Raw genomic sequence first — 7,354 nt, forward strand, 5'->3', positions numbered from 1 at the left:
TACATCATTTCTCCCCCTTCTCCTTCCTCCAACCCCCCCATGCCTCTTCCCAGTCCCTCTCAAATTCATGCTCTCTTTCTTATTGTTACATATGTGTATGGATGTGGAGAAATACACAAATGCAAAAAAAGAGCCTGGTGCTAGCATAGATGCTGCTGAGGACTCAGAATGGATAGCATTACATGTTAGGAGCACGTAGAAAACATACAATCTGCATGCAAGAGATCTGGGAAGGGAAAGCACTCACAATTTCTTTTATTTTTTTGAAAATTTAACTTCTTGATTCGTTGGGAGTTTCACATCATGCACCCCAATTCCACTCACCTCCCAGTCCCCCAATATCCTCCCTTTGTCCCTGCAGCAGCCCACACACAAAAGAAAATGTAAAAAATTAAACCAAACCAAAACAAAGCAAGCAAGCAAACAAAAACAGGAACAAAACAAAACAAAAACACCTCTTTGCTTCTCCATCTTTCCTGCCTCTCCAACACCTCTTCATTTGTCCTGATGGCCTTGGGAGCCTCGTGTGTTACACAGTATATAGCCTTTTGTCCAATCAGCTTTACTTGCCAATGTTCATTGCAATCAGTCTCTGGTCTGGTTCAAGATCTCTGGTTTCTGGCACACCATCATCACTGGATCCTCACCATCAAACTCCTGGGATATTCCACAGCTTAGAGATCCTGTAGGCATTGTTCCACAGGACCAGTGCCCTCACAAGCTCCAGCAGGTCCTAGATGGGGGAGATATTAGTGTGGGCCTGGGTGGTAGCTGGTCAGTCCAGGCCACCAGGGCCATCTGCCTCAGGTGAGCGGGCAGAGCAAGCTCCCCTACATCCATGCCATCAGGGTCAATTCACCCTTGACTATGGTTAGGGGTGGGGCCATCTCTCCTGAGTGCAGGGGCCAGCTCTCTTGCTGCAGTGTCCAGAAAAGGCATTCCAGCTTTCCCTGGGCCATCAAAGGCTGGGGCCACTCAGCATGGCCTTCTGATTTCATCTTGCATGGTTCCTATGGCCCCCTGAGGTGACATGGACCACAGATATCAACACAGACCACAGCTGCAGCTGGACCACTGGCTCAGACATGGTCCTGGGCAGCGGCTTGGGCCCAAATGACATCCTGGCTCTGGGTGGAAGGAAGCACTGGCCACTCAAGCTGGGATGGTTCTGGTGGCAGCATGGCCCTAGGACACCACCAAGGCCTCAGGTTGCAGCTCCGACCCTGGACTTCTAGGTGACCTTTGGTGACAATACAGGACTCGGACTCCAGCACAGACCCTAGCTTCATTAGGACCACGGACCCAGACACAGTCCCCAACAGCAGCCGGGTCTGGATGTCACCATTGCCCCAGATGGCAATGCGGACCTCTCAGATCAGGCCCCGGTGGTAGCGTGGCCCTCACACACCAATATGGCCGCAGACCTCAGGCGTTTTGCACAGCCTTTGATAGTAACAGGAGCCTCGGACATCAACATAGACCCTGGCCACAGTAGGGCCATGCACAAATTTTTTTTAAATTTTCGGTCTTTTGAGACAGGATTTCTCCATGTAGCTCTGGCTGTCCTGGAACTAGCTATGTAGACCAAGCTGGCCTCGAACTCAAGAGATCTCTGCCTGGCTCTGCCTTCGGAGTGCTGGGATTAAAGGCATGCGGCACCACCACCTGGCCACAATTTCTTAAAACTTATTTTTTCATGGGAACTAATCCCTTCCTGAGATCATCATCAATCCCTTCAGGAGGCTGGTCTTGATCCAATCACCTCCCACTAGGTGATATCCCAAACCAAATAGTCCTACTACCTCTAAATCAATGGCATTAGGCATCAGCTTTTTGAGGCAAGATTTTGGAGAGCAACTGTGACGGCTATTCTTGGTTGTCAACTTGTCTACATCTGGAATGAACTACAATCTAGAAATGGAGGGCACACCTGGGAGAGAGATTTTTGCTTGAAGTGGGTGAATTCATTTCTAGTCCAGACCTTTGAGGTGGGGAGACACACATTTGATTTTGAGACACGCCTTTAACCTGGGCCTCACCTTCTTCTGGAAGCCAATATAAGGACAAGGCAAGAAGGAAGCTCTTGCTCTTCTCCTGCTTGCCCTCACCTTGCAGCACATCCATCCCTTCACTGGCATTGGAGCCTACTTCTTCGGATCCCAGCATACACTGAAGATCACCTGAGACACCCAGCCTCGTGGACTGAGCAACTACTGGATTCTTGGACTTTCCGTTCATAGCCAACCATTGTCCGGTGTTGAAGGAAACTCTTTAAATAGCACTTCCCCCAGGGCAGTCACCCCGTGTCCTGTTGTGCTCTTGTAAGTGAGCAGTCTCAAGAACTAGACCCCTGGAATGAGTGGGCCTTCCCCATGTGTAAACACTGCCCCCTGGTGGCATGGAACTCTAGGGTTGCCTGGGGATTCATATTTGCAAATAGGCTGCATTTGCTTTCCAAATGGGTCATATTTCCATTTACAAAAAAAAAAAAAAAAAAAAAAAAAAAACTGAGAAATACCTTTAATCCCACCACTCGGGAGGCAGAGACAAGCAGCTCTGAGGCCAGCTTCATCTACAGAGTGAGTTCCAAGACAGCCAGGGCTACACAGAGAAACTGTCTCAGAAAACAAAAGAATTATCGCTGCTTGATGATCTATCTTAATAATATGTAATGTGGATCTAGTATTGACAATTGCTCTAAGTGTTTGCTGATGGTTAAAGAATAACCCCCCCCCCTGCCCCCTCAAATCCAGCAGTCACCGTCTCCAATCCTTACCAAGGATATATTCTTACAGAAGACAAGTCACGGATAAACAAGATATTTGGCAATTAAGCCTCAAAATAGGAAATGAAAGATTCCGTGAACAAATAAATCTTGGCTCTAGCATGAGGAGGTTGAAAACTTGAAGGTACCCTGTTACTTCCCTCCGTACCTTTTCACCTACTGACTGCGAGGCAGTCTTGAGGTAAACATTTGTCTTTGCAGGCTCCCTGAGAGTAATCAGGTTGCTGGCATGACGGAACCGGCTGGTGACCAGGAAAAAGAAGAAGGAACTTAACCAAATGGCAATGGTGCTTCTTTGCCACAACCAGGAGCCAGTGTTAGCACCATTGTTTGAAGGCCCTTTCTTTTCTTTTTTTTTTTTTTTTTGTTTTTTGTTTTTTGTTTTTTGTTTTTTTGTTTTTCGAGACAGGGTTTCTCTGTGTAGCTTTGCGCCTTTCCTGGAACTCACTTGGTAGACCAGGCTGGCCTCGAACTCACAGAGATCCTCCTGGCTCTGCCTCCCGAGTGCTGGGATTAAAGGCGTGCGCCACCACCGCCCGGCTGAAGGCCCTTTCTTAATGTGGGCTGATGGCTGGGCGTGGAGATGCAGATGTGTGTCAAAGTCACTCAGGGCAACAGACTGTTCTCAAAAGGGAAAGTAACGAAAAAAAGGCAAAGATTTTGTTCAATGATGGAGTATTTGTCCAGTAAACACATGACCCTGGGTTTTGACTCATGGTCCAAAAAGAATGGCTTAATGGGATTTTTTTTTAAATTTTAGGGGGACAAGTTCTATATGGTTCATGCTGGTCTCAAATTCTCAAGCCTATTCTTTTGCAAGTGTTAGGATAATACATGTGTGCTACCATGCCTGTCCTTATGTAGTATCTCAGTAGAATTTACCTGAGGATGTCAAAATAGTGTTTAAATGTTTCCATTAAAACATTTGCCCACACATACAAAACACGATGTGAGCTGGGGATATAGTCTGCTGGCATAGCATTTACCTAACATGTGTAAAGCTCTGGCTTCCCTCTCCACCACTTCATAAATCTGGCCTGGTGGCACATGTTTATAATCTCAGCACTGGACAGGTGAAGGGAAAGAGGACCAGAAGTTGAAAGTCACCCTCAGCCACATGGGGAGCTTGAGGCTAGCCTTGACTCAAGGAGATTCTGTCTCAAATAAGATAAAATTAAATGGGAAATGAAACAAAAGAGAAAGCCAAGGGGGAAACATGGAACGAAGAATAGGAATCTTTTCTTAATACTTAATAATGTGGTACATTACTCGGCAGTAGCAATCAATGACATCATGAAATTTGCAGGTAAATGGATGGACTAGAAAAAAATCATCCTGAGATAACCCACACCTAGAAAGACAAACATGGTATGTACTCACTCTTAAGTGGATATTAGATGTAAGGCATAGGATAACCAGGCTACAATCCACAGCCCAAGAGATGCTAGGTAATAAGGAGGACCCTGAGAGGGACGCATGGATCGCCCTGGGAAGGGGAGACAGATGAGATCTCTTGGGTAAACTGGGGGCAGGGGTGGGGAGAGGGGGAGAAGAGGGAATGGGAATATGAGGGATCCAGTTGGTCAAGTTGGGGGTGGGACAGAGAGAGAGTGTAACAAAAAATACATCTTGATAGAGGGAGCCATTTCTGGGGATAGGGAGAAACCTGGTGCTAGGGAAATCCCCAGGAATCCACAAGGATGACCCAGCTAAGACAACTAGCAACAGTGGAGAGGGTGCCTGAACTGGCCTTCTCCTGTAATCAGATTAGTGAATACCCTATCTGTCAGCATAGACCCTTCATCCAGTAACTGACAGAAGCAGATGCAGAGATCCATAGCCAAGCACTGGACTGAGCTCCAGGAGTCCAGCTGAAGAGAGGGAGGAGGGATTATAGGAGCAAAGGAGGTCAAAATCATAATGGTGAAACCCACAGAGACAGCTGACTGAGCTCATGGGAGCTCAGACTCTAGACCGACAGCTAGAGAGCCTGCATGGGACTGACCTAGGCCCTCTGCATGTGGGTGACAGTTGTGTAGCTTGGTCTGTTTGTGGGACCCCTAGCAGTGGGACCAGGTGCATGAGCTGGCTTTTTGGAGCCTATGCAGGGATGTCCTGCCCAGCCTTCATTCAGCGGGAGGAGCGTAGTTCTGTCTCAAGTTCATGTGCCATGCTATGTTGACGCCCATGGGAGGCCTGCCCCTTTCTGAACAGAGGAGTGGGTGGGGGGATAGAAGGGAGATAGGGAGAGGGAACAGGAAGAGAGGGGGGAGGGGGAACTAAGCGGTTGGTATGTAAAATAAATGAAAAAAATTAATAAGAAGTGCATTCTTTTAACTTAAACAAAAAGTAGTAGCACAAGCCTTTAATCCCAGCACTCGGGAGACAGAGCCAGGTGGATCTCTGTGAGTTCGAGGCCAGCCTGGACTACCAAGTGAGTTCCAGGACAGCCAGGACTGTTACATAGAGAAACCCTCGAAAAACCAAAAAAGAAAAAAGAAAAAAAAAGAAAAGAAAAGAAAAAAGAAATATTTTCTTATGATCTTTCCACTGGGCTCATAGAAATTGCTCTCCAAACAGAGAAAAGGTGAACACTTTCCACTACGGTCACGTTCACAACATCACCCACTTTAGGCTCATATCCAGGAGGAAGCTTCAGTGAATCCAAGGTGAAAAAGATGGCGTATTCTATCATTCCATGTCTTCCCTCCAGGAAAGTAATGTAGACCTGCAAACACGTATGACAGAACAGTTTATGGAGAAAGGTAGTCTGCACTTGTAGGCTCTAACCAGCAGATTGCTACTCCCTCCCATCCCTGGTACCCATCCTGTCTGGAACACTGACAGTACCTGGGTGCTGTACAAGCCACCCCACCCCACTGAATCCCACCCTCACACCAATGAGAAGAATGTGCTCTGTGGCTCTGAATATTAATCCAAGTGGTCGTTAACCCTTCATAATCCAAGTTAAGAGGTCAGAAAGAATTGACTGAGAAAGGATTAAGGTGGGTAAGATGACGATTATTTTCCCCACTCACCTGTCACGTTCCAAGATTGTGTGTGTGTTGGGGGGTGGTCAGGTGTTTATGTATTTCACGCGTACCCATCTACAGGTGTATGGGATCATGAGTATGTGTGTGCATGCATCAAGAAGCCTGAGAGCAATCTTAGATGATGCCCCTCACAAATCAGTGACCTTCTTGAGACAGGGTCTCTCATGGAACCTGGTGCTTGCCAAATAGCTAGAATGGCTGGCTAGCAAGCCCCGTGGATCTTCCTCTCTGTCTCCACAGCCACGGGATTCCAAGTGTAGGCTGCCATGTCAGTTTTGTTGTTTTTATATAGGTGATTGGAATTGCGCTCAGGTCCCCATGCTTGCCCAGGATGCATTTCACTGACTGAGCGACCCCTCGGTCCCCTATACATATTATTCCATCTGCTTCATTATTGAACTCATGGTCTGTCTCCATTCTCTAAACAATAGCTAGCTATTCCTGGCAAGCTCTGACCCCACAAGCTACTCCCTCCTCTCTTCATAACTAGTTTCAGTAGGATGACGGTTTTCTTCTGATCAGCTAAGAATATGACTGATTAATGTTCCAAAACATACTGTGTAACGAGGAGCTCAATTTTATGTCTGTCTTCTGTATTATTTCCAAACCATTTCCTTTGGGAAGTGTTGCCATTCTATAAGAAATTCTTGGTAAAGAAGACATGGTTTCCGGCACTCCAGAGAGATTTTCTGGCCACAAGACTCATCCCATAGACTCTCGGAAACTAAGGTCAAGTGCAACATGCAAACAGATCACCTCTTGCAAGTGCTTGACTTTGCTGGGCTTTGCTGACAGTACATGGAGTTTTGAGGTCCACCGAAGCTGGATATACTCGACTTCTAGCCAGTCACCTCTGTAAGGCATAAAACCTAAGGGAGCATTGGGAAAATGTGAATGGAGTTCTTTCCCCTTTTGCAGCAGTTACTGTGACTTGCAATTCCCCCTGGTGGTTTGTATTCGATGTAAATTATCTCTTGCACACCTCTTAACAGATGCCCTTTATCAGTCTTCTGCCAGAAGGGAATTTATAATCCTCTAGGGTCAAAAGCTTAGATTTTGTCTCCCCTCCTTCATAGTCAAATGGGAAGTGTCAACTGCCCACAGAGTTAATTTCACACTTGTTCCCGATCCTGAGAGATCCTGAGAGACCTGTAAGAGTACATGTTTCAACCTGCTACCTGTATTCAAAGTTTGTTAAAGAGACTTTGAAACCTCAGAGAAGGGACTTGCCATTTCAGAGCCTGGGCTCCCTTACCTGAGAAGAGTCACAGTCCTTAGACTCACACCTGTAGTGGCAACTATGGATACATCTAGAAAGATGCTTGCCATATGGTGACCACCTCCACATGAATGCTGATCATATTGATTCCTACTTAGGTATGTTAATTGTGCTAGGAAACAGTGTCAAGGTCATAATTAATATTCCCAAAAGTGTCTGAGTCAGCTGAAGAACTCTTAAATATGTGTTATATTTTCTAGTTATATAAAACATAAATATAAAAGCAAGATGACTAGG

This window comes from Peromyscus leucopus, chromosome X (genome assembly GCF_004664715.2).
Source record: "Peromyscus leucopus breed LL Stock chromosome X, UCI_PerLeu_2.1, whole genome shotgun sequence".
Classification (NCBI taxonomy): Eukaryota; Metazoa; Chordata; class Mammalia; order Rodentia; family Cricetidae; genus Peromyscus; species Peromyscus leucopus.